General features: G+C 45.1%; 1 protein-coding gene and 1 pseudogene across 2 annotated transcripts in view; both read right to left on the bottom strand.

Annotated features, from left to right (window-relative positions):
• The window catches only part of SENP7 (SUMO specific peptidase 7), a 159,214-nt gene that overhangs the window by 51,330 nt on the left and 92,146 nt on the right, over window positions 1–15,738 (bottom strand). The gene's annotated exons all lie outside the window — the stretch shown is intronic.
• Window positions 4,876–5,220, bottom strand: LOC139002097 (cytochrome c oxidase copper chaperone pseudogene; annotated as a pseudogene).

The raw sequence follows: 15,738 nt of genomic DNA, 5'->3' as shown, positions 1-15,738 counted from the left end.
GGATAAATCATATGACATGCCACAAACAATCTTAGCAAATTTAAGAAGACTGAAATCAAACCAACTACCTATTCCAATCACAATATGATAAATTAAGAAATCAGTAAAAGGAAGAAAGCTGGAAAATTCAAATATATGGAGATACTAGAGGCCAGGTGCACAAATTCATACACAGGTAGGGTCTCTTGGCCTGGCCGGCAATTGAGGCCTATTAGGGAGCTGGCCAGGGGGAGGGACTGTGGGAGGTTGGCCTGCGGCCCCCGCATCAAGGCCTGGGGGGAGAGACTGTGAGAGGTTGGCCCACTCCCAATCGGGGCCAATAGGGGCTGTCCAGCCAGGGGGAGGGACCACAGGAAGCCGGCTGAGGGGAGGGGCAACAGGAGGTTGGCCAGCCAGGGTGGAAGGGGCTGTGGGACGTTACCTGGCCAGCCCCCCCCATCGGGGCCAATCGAAGGGGCCAGCCAGCAGTGGGGAGGGGCTGAGGGAAGGAGCCAAGGGAGGCTGGCTGTGGTAACACACTGACCACAGGGGGCAGCTCTTGTGTTGAGCGGCATAGCGATTGGTTGACCGGTTGTTCAGTCAGTACAGTCACTTAGGCTTTTATATATATACTAGAGGCCCAGTGCACAAAAACTTGTGCACTCAGGGGGTCCCTCAGCCTGGCCTGAGCCCATTTGCAATCCAGGACCCCTTGGGGGATGTCCACCTGACGACTTAGGCCCACTCCCCGGGGGATCAGGCCTAAGCTTGCAGTCAGACATCCTTCTGGCAGCCAGGGAGCCTTCGGGGAATGTCCGAGAAAGGCTTAGGCCCCCAATGGATCGGGTCTAAACCGTTAGTTGGACATTCTTAGTGCTGCCATGGAGGTGGGAGAGGCTCCTGCCAAGACCTCTGCGCTGGCCAGCCATGAGCCAGCTTCTGGCTGAGTGGCACTCCCCATATGGAAGTGCACTGACCACCAGGGGGCAGCTCTTGCATTGAGCATCTGCCCCCTGGTGGCCAGTGTGCATCACAGCAACCGGTCATTCTGCCGTTCAGTCAATTTGCATATTAGCCTTTTATTATTATTATACAGGATGTCCCTATTTCCCCCCTTTTCCCCCCTCTACCCAGCTCTTGCCCCCCACTTCTCTCTGGCCATCACCATACTGTTGTCTGTGGGTTCTGCATATATTTTCTTTGGCTAATCCCTTCTTTAAATTCACTTCTTTAAATTTTTATTTTCAGATAAGTGCTTATAACTGCACTATTATATATTTTCTATTATATCATTTAGAATTAAGATATCTTTTAATTGAACCCTTGTGAATTTTAGCACAATTTAATAAATTATGCTAGAAGCAATTAGGAGATTTTTCATGTAATGCAGATACATTTCAATTAATATTTTGTTAATTTTTAATTTTTTAATATTTTAATTTGGAATAATCTCATACATGTAAAAAAAAAAAACTATAAAATACTACAGCATATTATATGTACCCTTCACCCAATTTCTTAGGTGTTAATAATTTAAACATAACCATTATACAACTAACAAAATTTGGAATAGATTTTTCTTGTAATCTCTTTAATGTTACTTAATCCATTTACTTTGTTTTTGTTAATCTTCACCCAAGGATATTTTTCCATTAAATTTTAGAGAGAGTGAAGGGAAAGGGAGAGACACATTGATTGATTGCCTCCTGCACATGCTTTGATAGGGACTGGGGATCAAGCCAGCAACTGAGGTACATGCCCTTCACTGGAATTGAACCTGGGACCCTTCAGTCCACGGGCTAATGCTCTATTCACTGAGAAAAACAGGCTGCAGCTTAATTCATTTACTTTTAATCTATATGTGTCTTTATATTTAAAGTGGGTTTTGTTTTTGATTCACCCTCATAATCTGTCTTTTAATTGGTGCATTTATGCCACTGACTTTCAGAGTGCTTACTGATAGTTATTGCCATATCAGGTGGCTTCTGGGGCTTCTGGGGCTTCTGGGGCCGGCCTGCGACCCGGAATTGGATCCATCACGGGCAGCAGGCAGGCAGCTTCTGGGGCTTCTGGGGCCGGCCTGCGACCCAGGATCAGACCCATCATGGGCAGCAGGCAGGCGGCATCTGGGGCTTCTGGGGCCCACCTGTCGCCCAGGATCGGATCCATCACGGGCAGCAGGCAGGCGGCTTCTGGGGTCGCACATGGGGGCCTGGATGGAGGCTCACACTCACGCTGTCCCACCCTGCCTGCAGTATGCAAATTAGCCGCCATCTTTGTTTGTGGTTAATTTGCATATCATGCTGATTAGCCAATGGGAGGCGTAGCAAAGGTTCAGTCAATTACCATGTTTGTCTATTATTAGATAGGAGTAGGGGCCCGGTGCATGAAATTCGTGCACTGGTGGAGGGGGGTGAACCTCAGCCCAGCCTGCCCCCTCTCACATACTGGGAGCCCTCAGGGGATGTCCTAGTGACAGCTTAGGCCCACTCCCTGCTCCAGTTGGGGATAGGGCATAAGCTGCAGTCTGGCCTCCCTTTGTGGGAGGTGACCGGGCTGATCAGGGGAAGGCACCAGCCCCATCACCCAGCTGCTGCAGCCACTGCCAGTCACCGCAGCCAGCAAGGTTTTTTCATCAACACAGACTCCAGTCCCTTCACCATGAAAAAAATGACAACTTTCTTTAGGCATTTTCAAGGTGTGTCTTTCATATAATAATAATTTCTTTATTATTTTTTTCTATCCTCACCTGAGGATATGTTTCCATTGATTTTTAGAGACTGTGGAAGAGAAAGGGAAAGACAGAGAGAAACATCAAAGTGAGAGGAACACTTTGATTGGTTGCCTCCTGCATGAGCCCTGACCTGGGCCCCGGCCAGGGAGGAGCCTGCAACCTAGGTACATGCCCTTGGTCAGAATTGAACTCAGACCCTGCCATCTGCAGGCCAAGGCATTATCCACTGAGCTAAACCGGCTAGGGCAGGATATGACATTTCTTAGCCCTACCGCAGCGGACCTTCGTTTTTGTCGCCAGGAGTATGGTGAAAAACCCTAGATCACCTTTTTGGATTCTTATTACCCAAGTTACTAAGAATATTACCAGTGGCATACAGGGAGCTTAACCAATGAGTGGTCAGAAAAGGTGTTTCCTCTGTAGTTCACACCAATCGCTGGCTTGGCCCCCCCTCCCCAGGCCTGACTCCTCTGGCCCATGCGTCAGGCCTGGGCAGGGGACCCCCATCTCCCTCTGATCGCCGGCTCCGCCCCCCACCCAGGCCTGATGCCTCTGGCCCAGGCTTGAGGCCTGGGCAGGGGACCCCCATATCCCCTGATCACCGGCTTCGCCCCCCACCCAGGCCTGATGCCTCTGGCCCAAGCATCAGGCCTGGGCAGGGGACCCCCAGACCCCCCCCCCCGATTGCCAGCTCTGCCCCCCTGCCCAGGCCTGACGCCTTGGCCAGAGGCATCGACCCCCATCACCCTCCGATTGCCGGCTCCGTCCCCCACCCAGGCCTGACGCCTTGGCCAGAGGCGTCAACCCCCATCACCCTCCAATTGCTGGATCAGCCCCTTGCCCAGGTCTGACGCCTCTGCCAGAGGTGTCAGGCCTGGGAAGGAGACCCCCATACCCCCTGATCATCAGCTCCGCCCCCCACCCAGGCCCGATGCCTCTGGCCCAAGCATCAGGCCTGGGCAGGGGACCCCCAGACCCCCCCCCAAATGCCAGCTCTGCCCCCCGCCCAGGCCTGACGCCTTGGCCAGAGGTGTCAGGCCTGGGCAGGGGACCCCCATCTCCCTCTGACCGCCAGATTGGCCCCTCGCCCAGGCCTGACGCCTTGGCCAGAGGCATCAGGCCTGGGCAGGGGACCCCCAGACCCCTCCGATTGCCGACTCCGTCCCCCGCCAGGCCTGACGCCTCGGCCAGAGGCGTCGACCCCCATCACCCTCCGATCGCCGGATCGGCCCCTTGCCCAGGCCTGACGCCTCCGCCAGAGGTGTCAGGCCTGGGCAGGGGACCCCCATCTCCCCCCCCCCCATCACCGGCTTCTTGGTGGCTTCTGGGGCCGGCCTGTGGCCCAGGATGGCGGCTTGCACTGGCGGCTGCGCTGTCCAGCCCTGCCTGCAGTATGCAAATTAGCCGCCATCTTTGGTGGCAGTTAACTTGCATATCACGCTGATCAGCCAATGGGAGGCGTAGAGAAGGTACGATCAATTACCATGTTTGTCTATTATTAGATAGGATGCACACACACACACACACACACACACACATACACATGGCCCAGTGCACAAAATCCGTGCACATTGAAAGGGAATTAATTAGAGGAAATATTTTAATATTGCTATTTGCCCTTTCTCTATAATAGAAGTGTGAGAGATAAAAGGAAATTAGTAAAATGTATATGAAAATACTATATAAATTTGTTAATGAACAGTAACAAAAGGAAATAACAACAGAGACATGATGTAAAAACAACAAAAACATGATATGAAAACAACAAAAACATGATATAAAAACAACAGTGATGCAAACAATGACTGATAAAGTGATTAAACTTATTCTAATATCTCCCTGTACACCACATTAAGAGTGAAAACACTTTCAGAGTGCTTGACTAGTTTCCCTTATGCTGAAGTATTTAGAACTTTAATGTCACATACTCTTCGAACTTGAGAGAAAGCAACATATAACTGACCATGTGCGAAAACGGGTTCAGGTAGGAATATTCCTACTCTGTCTAGACTTTGTCCTTGTGATTTATTAATAGTCATCGCAAATGCTGGCATCACGGGAAACTGTCGTCGAGTCAATTTAAATGGGAGACCAGTGTCAGATGGGGACAAATCAATTCTTTTTTTTTTTTTTTAACCAGGGAATTTCCTTTTTTTTTAAAAAAAAAATTATACTTTTACCATTTATGAAAGTTCATTAAAGAACTCTCCAAATTATTAAATCATCTTCATTCTTCAGAAATTATTCATTCACAGAGCAGACCACCATTTCATATCTTAAATGCCAGGGCTCTCATGCATTCCTTGTGGGCCTCAATTGGGTGTCCACAGTGCTCTTCTCCTTTCTCAATAATGCACGCATCGCGCGCCTTCTTGGTCTCTGGACAGGCGCAGCAAGGCTTCAGTGGTTTCTTCTCCTGCGTCTCAGAAGGGGCAGGGCTTGCGGCCGCCAGACCCGGCATCTTGCAAGATGAAAGTAACTACTAGTACCCAAATCAATTCTTAAAGTCAGAACAACCTCTCCCTCTGCAGATCCTGTTAATACTTCAGCTTCAATAATGTTAGGTCGTAATCTTTTGATAATATATCTGGTACCATTACAAAGACCCCATTTACTATTAAGATTTCTCAATAGCATGATGATTGCACCCACTTTCAATTTTAATTTATGACACGGCATTCCCGAAGGAGTAATACTATTTTTTTTTAAATATATTTTATTGATTTTTTACAGAGAGGAAGGGAGAGAGATAGAGAGTTAGGAACATCGATGAGAGAGAAACATCGGTCAGCTGCCTCCTGCACATCACCCACTGGGGAAGTGCCCGCAACCCAGGTACATGCCCCTGACCGGAATCGAACCCAGGACCCTTCAGTCCGCAGGCCGACGCTCCATCCACTGAGCCAAACCAGTTTTGGCAGGAGTAATACTATTAAGAAATTCTTTTTCAGCATCATCTGTTGAGTCAATAGAATCATCACTCAAATATGTGTAAAGATATCCATTGAGTATATCCAAAATTTCTTCTTTTAATTTTTGAACTGGCTCATTTTTTTGGACAGAGAATCGCACATTTAGATATATTTTTAATATTATCTATAGATAAACTATTTCCAAAGGTAGCTTCAATAATAGATCCGATACAAATCATTTCATGGGAGATTTCAATAATATCCATTCCTAAATGAAAATTGCTATCAAGTTTGCCATCTCCAAGTTTTACTAACCATTCACTATAAGCAGAATCCTCTGATTTCATATTTGTTGTAAGAGATAACTTTCCAGAACATCCCGAAACATTACAGTACTTTAAACTCGTTTGTACTATGGCCAATTGCACAGCATGCGGTACAATACTGAGACATTGTCGAAAATCCCCTCCAAGACGGAGAACTTTCCCACCAAATACAACATTCAAATTCATAATTTCTCTTAGCAATCTGTCTATGGCGTTTATAGCATGACTGGATGCCATGGTGCATTCATCGATAATGAGATGTTAGGCCTTTTTAATAGTTTTAGCAACTTCACTGTTTATATCGACTCTAGAAATTGAAGTTTCATTTAATGGAACCGGTCATTTATATTGGGAATGAAAGGTGCTTCCACCAAGAAGTAAATTTGCAGCAATTCCTGTAGACGCTGTGGGTAAAACAGTACCACCACGACCTCTAAATATAATGTATTAAAACTTTATAAAGATATGCCTCCACGCTCCGAGGGCCATTTCCTGCCTTAAATCCTGCGCTTGCGGGAAACAGCTCGGGGAGGGCGCAGCCCTTGGCAAGGTGACCCAGGACTCAGTGCCTCCACGCTTCAAGGGCGGGTTCCTGCCTGAAACCTCGCCCTCATGGGAAACAGCTCGGGGAGGGTGCAGCCATTGCCAAGATGACCCACGCAGGACTGACTTCCTTCCGGTTGGTCGAGCCTCAGACATGATGGCCGTTACACCCAGGGTTTTTATATAGATATTAGAGGCCCAGTACACAAAATTCGTGCACGGGGAGGGGGGGTCCCTCAGCCCAGCCTGCATCCTCTCCAATCCAGGATCCCTCGAGGGATGTCTGACTGCCGGTTTAGGCCCGATCCCCGGCAGTGGGGCATCCCTCTCACAATCCTGGACTGCTGGCTCCTAACTGCTCACCTGCCTGCTGGCTTGATCGCCCCTCACTGCCCACAGTCCACCGGCCTGGTCGCCTCTAACTTCCCCCTCTGTTGGCCTGGTCACCCCTAACTGCCCCCCGCTGCTGGGGCATGGCAACGACAGGGAGCTCTGGGCCCCGGGTTTGAAGGTCAGCCATGCCCCCAATCACAGGAGACCCAGAGTTCCACCACGCCCCGGCCGGGGCCCAGAGCTTCCTTCCGCAACCGCAACCCGGCAGGAAGGAGCTGAGCCCCACAGGGAGCGGGCCTAAGCTACAGTCTGGCCTCCCTCTGTGGGAGGTGACCGGCTGATCAGGAAGAAGGTGCCCAGCTGATCAGGGGAAGGCACCACCCCCATCACCCTGCTGCTGCTGCCACTGCCAACCACCACAGCCGCCATGGTATTTTCATCAACATGGACTCCAGTCCCTTTGCCATGGAAAAATGACAATTTTTTTTAGGCATTTTCAAGATGTCTCTTTCATAGGATATAACATTTTTTTTTTTTTATCCTCGCCTGAGGATATTTTTCCATTGATTTTTAGAGAGCGTGGAAGAGAGCGGGAAAGACAGAGAAAAACATCAATGTGAGAGGGACACTCAATTGGTTGCCTCCTGCATAAGCCCTGACCTGAGCCCCCGCCAGGGAGGAGCCTACAACTTAGGTACATGCCCTTAATCAAAATAGAACCCGGACCCTGCGGTCTGCAGGCCAAGGCTCAATCCACTGAGCCAAACCAGCTAGGGCAGGATATGACATCTCTTAGCCCCTCCAGCAGCAGACTTTCATTTTTTCCTCCAGGAATGAGGTGGAAAAACCCTAGATCACCTTCTTGGATTCTTTTTTTTTTTTTTAAATATATATTTTATTGATTTTTTACAGAGAGGAAGAAAGAGGGATAGAGAGTTAGAAATATCGATGAGAGAGAAACAACGATCAGCTGCCTCCTGCACACTCCCTAATGGGGATGTGCCCGCAACCAAGGTACATGCCCTTGGCCGGAATCGAACCTGGGACCTTTCAGTCCGCAGGCTGACGCTCTATCCACTGAGCCAAACCGGTTAGGGCTTCTTGGATTCTTATTACCCAAGTTACCAAGAACACTGCGAGTGGCGTACTGGGAGCTTAGCCAATGAGCTGTCAGAAAAGGTGTTTCCACCAGTTTGTCTGGTTTGATAACCTGCTGATAGCCAAAACTGGCACCTGTTGTCCCATGCCTTCAGGGCCGTACAATGGGGCAGGGTGTGCCACCAGTTGAGTATCGGGCACTGAGTGGGATGTGGGTGATGCTCATGTGACTGGCTAGAGCTTTGGGGGTGGGGTGGGGGTTAACTACTATTTTTTTGGTCATGATCTCTTTTCCCTTCCTTTTTTTTTTAATTAAATAAATGGATCAAAATTAAATAATTCAAGCCTTGCCTTCAAAATGAAATTTTTTTTTAGTATTGTTTAGCAAAAAAACAATAAAAACCCAAATTTTTTTAACCATAAAAAAAAAAAAAGGTGTTTCCTCTGCAGCTCATGCGCAGAGGCAGGACTGCTGGTGTTCCGTGGCTGGAGCAGCCCCAGGCCCCCCTGCCTGTGTTCGCTCGGCAGCCCCCGTCCTCCCCTCCCCCCGTCTCTGTCTCACCTGCGTGCGCAGCCTCCTCCTCACCAGTCGTGACTGTTACAGCGTCCCAGCTAATTTGCATATTACCTCTTAATAGATGATAGATAGATAGATAGATAGATAGATAGGTAGGTAGGTAGATAGATAGATAGATAGATAGATAGATTTACCACAAGTAAAGGTCAGAAATTGTTATCTTTCTTTTAAATTTTTTTTGTTGTTTCACTTCATAACTGCTGTGTATGTGCTCCATGTGAGTGACGTAGGTTCTTATGTAGGTGGGTTCCAACTTACAGTGAAAATCGAGTTAGGCCATGCCATAGGAACTTTTCTTGTTTTGAGGCACACAATTCAGAGACCCAATTTTCCACTTCTTTGTACATTTTGAAGTGCTGCTCAGAAAGTGCAAGTGCCATCGATCGAAACAAGTGGTAATCTGAAGGAGCAAGGTCTGGTGAATACAGTGGGTGGGTTAATACTTCCCAGGCAAGATCTTTTAACGTGTCTTTAACTGGTTTTGAAGTGTGTGATGGTGCAGTATCATGAAACAAAATTACTTTGCCGTGTCTTCTGGCCCATTCTGGTCGTTTTATGATCAAAGTGGGGTTCAAATTTATTATTTGTTTTCGGTAGCGATCAGTATTAATGGTTTCACCTGTTTTTAGAAGCTCATAATCCACCACACCTTCCTGATCCTGCTTGCTATGGCGTGCGCTGACCACCAGGGGACAGACAGTCGACCGGTTGACCAGTCGCTCTGACGTGCACTTACCATCAGGTGGCAGACGCTCTGACCAGTAGGTTAGCTTGCTGCTGGGGTCTGGCCGATTGGGACTGAGAGAGATAGGCCGGATATGCCCTGGAGTCCTCCCGCAGTCCATCCCTGGCTGGCCAACCTCCTGCATCCCTCCCTAGCCCAATCGTGCACCGATGGGGTCCCTTGGCCTAGCCTGCACCCTCTCGCAATCCGGGACCCCCTCAGGCAATGTCGGCGAGCGGGTTTCAGTCTGATCCCGCAGGCCAGGCCAAGGGACCCCACTGGTGCATGAATTCATGCATGGACCTCTAGTGTAAACAATATATCAATCAAAAGGATTGTCTTCAGTGAAGGCAACTATCAACAAAATGAAAAGGCAACCTAAAGAATGAGAGAAATATCTGGAAATCATATATCTGAAAAGGGGTTAAAGTCAAAAATATATGAAGAACTCAGCCCTGGCCAGTGTGGCTCAGTGGTAGAGCATTGGCCCTCACATGAAAAGGTCAGGTGTTCAATTCCCTGTCAAGGGCACATACCTGGGTTCATTTCCCGGCCCGGGCTGGGGCACATACCAGCCATGTCTCTTTCTCTCTCATATCAATGTTTCTCTTTCTCCCCATCCCTCCCTTCCACTCTCTAAAAATCAATGAGAAAAATATCCTCAGGTGTGGTTTAACAAAAAAGAAATACACACACACACACACACACACACACACACACACATATATATATATATATACATATATATATGTATATATATATATGTATATCTCCATCCCAGCCAGTGTGGTTCAGAGGTTAAGCGTAGACCTATGAACCAAGAGGTGATGGTTCAATTCCCAGTCAGGGCACATGCCAGAGTTGCAGGCTCAATTCCCAGTGGAGGGGCATGCAGGAGGCAGACAACCAATGATTCTCTCTCATCACTGATATTTCTATCTCTCGCTCCCTCTCTCCTCCTCTCTGAAATCAATTAAAAGAAGAATTTTTTTAAGATGGCTAACAAGTACATATAAAGGAGCTCAACAACACTAATCATCATGGAAACCATGATGAGGTATCACCTCATACCTGGTAAAATGGCTATTAACAAAAAGAACAAGAAATAACAAGTGTTGGTGAGGATATGGAGGAAAAGGGAATCCTTGTGCACTATTTGGTAGAAATTTAAATTCTTGCATCCCTTACAAAAAAAATTAGTACAGAGATTCCTCAAAATATTAAAAATAAAACAACTATATCATGCAGCAATTCAATTACTGGATATTTATTCTTAAGAAATGAAATCACTATCTTGAAAAGATATCTACGCCCCCGTTCACTGCAGCATTATTTACAAGACACACACAAAGACTGTTAAGGTCCATCAATAGATAAATGGATAAATAAAATATGATATACATGCACAATGGAATATTATCCAGCCATAAAAAAAGAAAGAAATCCTGCCATTTGTAATAACATGGATGGGCCCTGAGGGCATTATGCTAAGTGAAATAAGTCTGACACAGAAAGACAAATACTGTCTGATCTCACACATATGTGGACTCTAAAGAAAACAAAAAACACCTAGATATAGACAACAGATTAGAGGTTTCGAGAGCTAGAGGGAACGGAGGACGGGGGGTGCAAAATAGCTGAAGATGGTAAAAAGGCACAAGTTTCCATGATAAGTGTACTGTATATTTGAAAGTTAATAAGACAGATCTTAAAAGTTCTCACCACACACAAAAAAAAAACATAGCTGTGTATAAGTGATGAATGTTATCTTATTGTGTGAATCATTTCTCAGTTATTACATAAAACAAATTGTGTTGTATACCTAAAGCTAATACAATATTATCTATCAGTAATCTACCAATTAAATCCACTAATTTTTTAAAATAAATTGATATAAACCACTGGGAAATCATTATGTTGCTATTTCAAATAAACAAAGAATGATTAAATCTTTACACATAATACTTTCTCCCATGATAATTACTTATGAAAAAACTCATTATCATATTATTTAAGTGGGTAAAAATCTTGAAATAAGAAACTACATAAAATTATTAACATAAAACATTCCTTTATAATAAAATATATATAGTAATTACTACATTTTCAAAACCGTTTCAACCTAGAAATTTTTACAATACCATTTATAAAAAGCATTAAAAAATCAGATACCAAAAGTTAATCAAAATTCCTGTACAGTAAATTATAAAACACATACCAAGTGACCTCAGGAAAATTACTGATAAGGAAGCACCTATCATTCTCACCTAGACAACATTTTCACGGGCAAAATCTGTCTGATGTAACTATTTTGGAATTCTAGAGTCTATTAAAGGCTTGCAACTTCTAGTCAAAAGGTTCTCTGAGCTCCAAGGCTATCAGCTATACCCAGGCTCCTAGAACATTTTGCATGGGCTTGCAAATGTGAAGGTAAGCAGTCTTGATCAGGTCCTCCAAATACTGCAAATCTGTACTCTGATCACTGGCTGAGCAAATAGATAGCAATTACTGCAACATCCACCTCTCTTGTTGCAACACTCTCCATTCAGCTAAAATGACTTCCTGAAGATTTAAAGGGCTAGCACCTATTCTCACTCTCCACCACCCCCCCTTCATTTTTCTTCTTTCCTCCTTTTGGAAACCAAATGCATAAGGACTAGAACATTAAAAAGCAACCACACATATAAGGTAATTCAGAAAGTCATGACCAAGGAAAGATGCAGACTTAGAAATGACCTGAAAAAGAAGAAATGACCTGGGACCTTATGTTTACACCAGGGGTGGGCAAACTTTTTGACTCGAGGGCCACAATGGGTTCTTAAACTGGACCGGAGGGCTGGAACAAAAGCATGGATGGAGTGTTTGTGTGAACTAATATAAATTCAAAGTAAACATCATTACATAAAAGGGTACGGTCTTTTTTTTTTTTTTTTTTAGTTTTATTCATTTCAAACGGGCCAGATCCGGCCGAGGGCCGTAGTTTGCCCACGGCTGGTTTACACACTAGGCCAAAACCTGGAATAGAGACATATTACAACAACAACAACAAAGACAAAGAGCCCAGCCAGTGTTTTCAATGGTTTAGCTTTGACCTATGAATCAATAGGTCATGGTTCAAATCCCAGTCAAGGCACATGCCCAGGTTGCAGGCTCAATCCCCAGGAGGGGGCATGCAGGAGGCAGCCAATCAATGATTCTGTCTTATCACTGATGTTTCTATATCTCCCTCTCCCTTCCTCTCTGAAACCAACAAAAAATATATTTTTTAATAAAGAAAAAGAAAAAAATCAGCAAATCCTGGGAAAGGGGGAGAATCTTACCATATTATAAGATTTAAATGTCAAGTGTTCAACAGAAAAATTCCCAGGCGTACAAAAAAAAACGGAAGTATGGCAAAACAAAGAAAAAATATAAAACAGAACCTGTCCTTGGAAAAATCCAGATGACACTCAATAGACAAAAACACTATTTTAAAAATCCTCAAGGAACTGAAATAAGTCTTGAAAACAGTAAAAAAACATTATTTATGACAAGATGAAAATATTCATAAAGAGATAAAATATATAAATGGACCAAAAGGAAATTCTGGAGCTAAAAAGTACACTTAACTGAAATGAAAATTTCATTAGAGGGATTTGAAAAACAGATTTGAACAAACAGAAAAACCAATCAGTGAACTTGGAGACATGATCATGGAAATTATCAAATCTGAGGAACTGAAAGAAAAACAGTAAGAAAAGTAAACAGAGCCTAAGGAATCTGTGGTACACCAAGGAGTAGACTAATATGCAAATTATTGGAGTTTCAAAAGGAAAAGAAAGGGGCAGAGATTATTTGAATAAATAATCATAACAAAAATTCCAAATTTGATGAAAGACATGAATATAAACATCTATGAACCCCCAGGAACTATTGATAGAATAAAGTCAATGAGACCTACACCAAGAAATATTATAATCAAACTATCTGAAAGACAAAGGCAAAAAGAGAATCTTGAAAGCACCAGAAAAATCTATTTGTCACATACAAAGAATCTTCAATAAGATCTTAAGCAGATTTCTCATCAGAAAGCATTCAGCTAGAAGGCACTGGGTTGATTACTCAAAGTACTGAAGAAAAAAACTCAACCAGAAACCCTACATCTGGCAAACCTGTCCAGAAATAAGGACAAACTTAAGACATTTCCAAATAAACAAAAACTGAGGGAATTCATTACCACCAGACCAGCCCTACAAGATATGCTAATGGGAATTTTTCATGTTGAAATGATAGGACATTAGACAGTAACTGAAAGCCACATGAAAGGGAGAGAAACATAGAAACATCAATGATGAGAAAGAATCATTGATCGTCTGCCTCCTGCATGAACCCCACTGGGATCAAGCCCACAACCCAGGCATGAGCCCTGACCAGGAATCAAACTGTGACTCCCTGGTAAATAGGTCAATGCTCAAACACTGAGCCACACCAGCCTGACAGACTAATACATTTTTCAAAACTATTAAGACTATGATTTTGAACACACAATGCATAAAAATATTATTTTGTGATGTCAGTAATTGAAAGGAGGTGAGAACAGAGCTGTAAAGGAGAAGTTTTGAATGCTATTAACATTAGACTGCTATTAATTCAAATTAGTGTGTTGTACCTTTAGAATGTTAAGTGTAAAAACTCATGATAACCACAAAGAAATCATCTATAGAATAAAGACAAAAGGAAATAGGAAGGAAATCAAAAAGTTTCATTACAGAAAAACAAGGAAATATAGAAAGAGTTAATCAGAAAATAAGGGGCAAAAAAACACTATAAGGCATACAGAAAACAAATATCAAAATGACAGAAAAAGTTACTCCTTATCAACTGTTTAAAATGTAATGAAATTCTCCAAACAAAAGACAAAGATTGACAGGATGGATTTTTAAATATATGATATCCAACTATAGGTTGTCTACACAAACTCACTTTAGATCCAAAGACACAAGTAAGTTAAAAGTGAAAGGATGGGAAGAATGTATTTTATGTAAATACTAGTCAAAAGAGAGCAGGCATGGCTATCCTAGTATCAGACAAAATAGACTACGTCAAAAAGTTTAGCCCTAGCCACGCTCCTGTGGTCCGAAAGGTCCCAGGTTCAGTTCCAGTCAAAGACATGTACCTCGGTTGCAGGCTCCTCCACAGCCCAGGCTTTGGTCGGGGCACATGCAGGAGGCAACCAATCAATGTGTTTCTCTAACATTGATATTTCTCTCTGTCTTTCTCTCTTTCTTCTACTCTCTCTGAAAATCAATGGAAAAATATCCTTCGGTGAGGATTAAAAAAAAAAGTTTATAAGAGGATTTAAAAAAAAAGGACATTATGGATTAGTACAAAGTTCAATAAAACAAGATGATCTAAGGATAACAGTTCACCCTTGAACAACATGGAATTTAGAGTGCCAACCCACATGCAGTAAAAAATCAACATAATTTTTCACCCCCCAAAAAAATTTACAGTCATCTCTCAGTAATAACAAGGATTGGTCCAGGACTCACCATGAAAGCTAAAATCAATGAATGTTCAAGTCCCTTACATGAAACTAGAGGCCCGGTGCACAAAATTCACAGTCTGGGACCCCTCTCGCAGTCTGGGACCCCTCTTGCAGTCTGGGACCCCTCACTCCTTACTGCCCACCTGCTCGCTGCTCCTTAGCACTGCCACGGAGGCAGGAGAGGCTCCCGCCGTAAGCCTGGCTTCTGGCTGAGCAGCACTCCCCCTGTGGGAGCGCACTGACCACCAGGGGGCAGATCCTGCGTTGAGCATCTGCCCCCTGGTAGTCAGTGCACATCATAGCGACCGGTCATTCTGGTCATTCCACCTTAACAGTCACCTAGGCTTTTATTATACACTAGAGCCCGGTGCGCAAAACCACGAGGCCCCGCCCATCCACGCATGCCCCGCCCACCTGCCCGCTGCCCCACCTTGACACCCTAACCTCTCCATCCATAGCTCCAGGGCGCCTGGCCCTGCCCCCAACCCCTCCAGCTTTCTCTGGCTGCTTCAAGCCCCACCCTCAGTCCCACAAGTCGCCTTGGGTTGGTCCCGCCTTCTCCGGGCACCTCCCTGCTTCTGCCCTGTCTCCGGGACAGCACAGCAGCTCCGCCCCGTCATGAAGCCGGAGGAGAGCAGAGGAGAGCGTGGAAGTCTCCCGCCTGCTGCGGAGTTTCACATGCTGCTTCCTGGAGGTGAGTGCGCTGCGCTCTTTCACCTAGCAGGTGGGCAACGGACGCACTGAGTGCAAGCAGTGGGTGGCGAAGGACTGGTGAGGGGGGCACTATGGGCTCTCACCCCCAACTCCCTGCACGGGATGGTCCTGCCTCCTCTCAACGCCTCCCTGCTTCCGCCCCGTCTCCAGAGCAACATGGAAGCTCCATCCCACTGCACACACAGCCTCCTGCTGAACCATCATTATGACATGAGGGTGTTATGACTATTAGCATATTAGCTCTTTATTATATAGGATACTAGAAGCCCGG

This window comes from Myotis yumanensis, unplaced genomic scaffold (assembly GCF_028538775.1).
Source record: "Myotis yumanensis isolate MYYU_CA2020_CCGP unplaced genomic scaffold, mMyoYum1.0.hap1 SCAF_2, whole genome shotgun sequence".
NCBI classification, from domain to species: domain Eukaryota; kingdom Metazoa; phylum Chordata; class Mammalia; order Chiroptera; family Vespertilionidae; genus Myotis; species Myotis yumanensis.
This window is presented reverse-complemented; position numbering and strand designations above follow the sequence as displayed.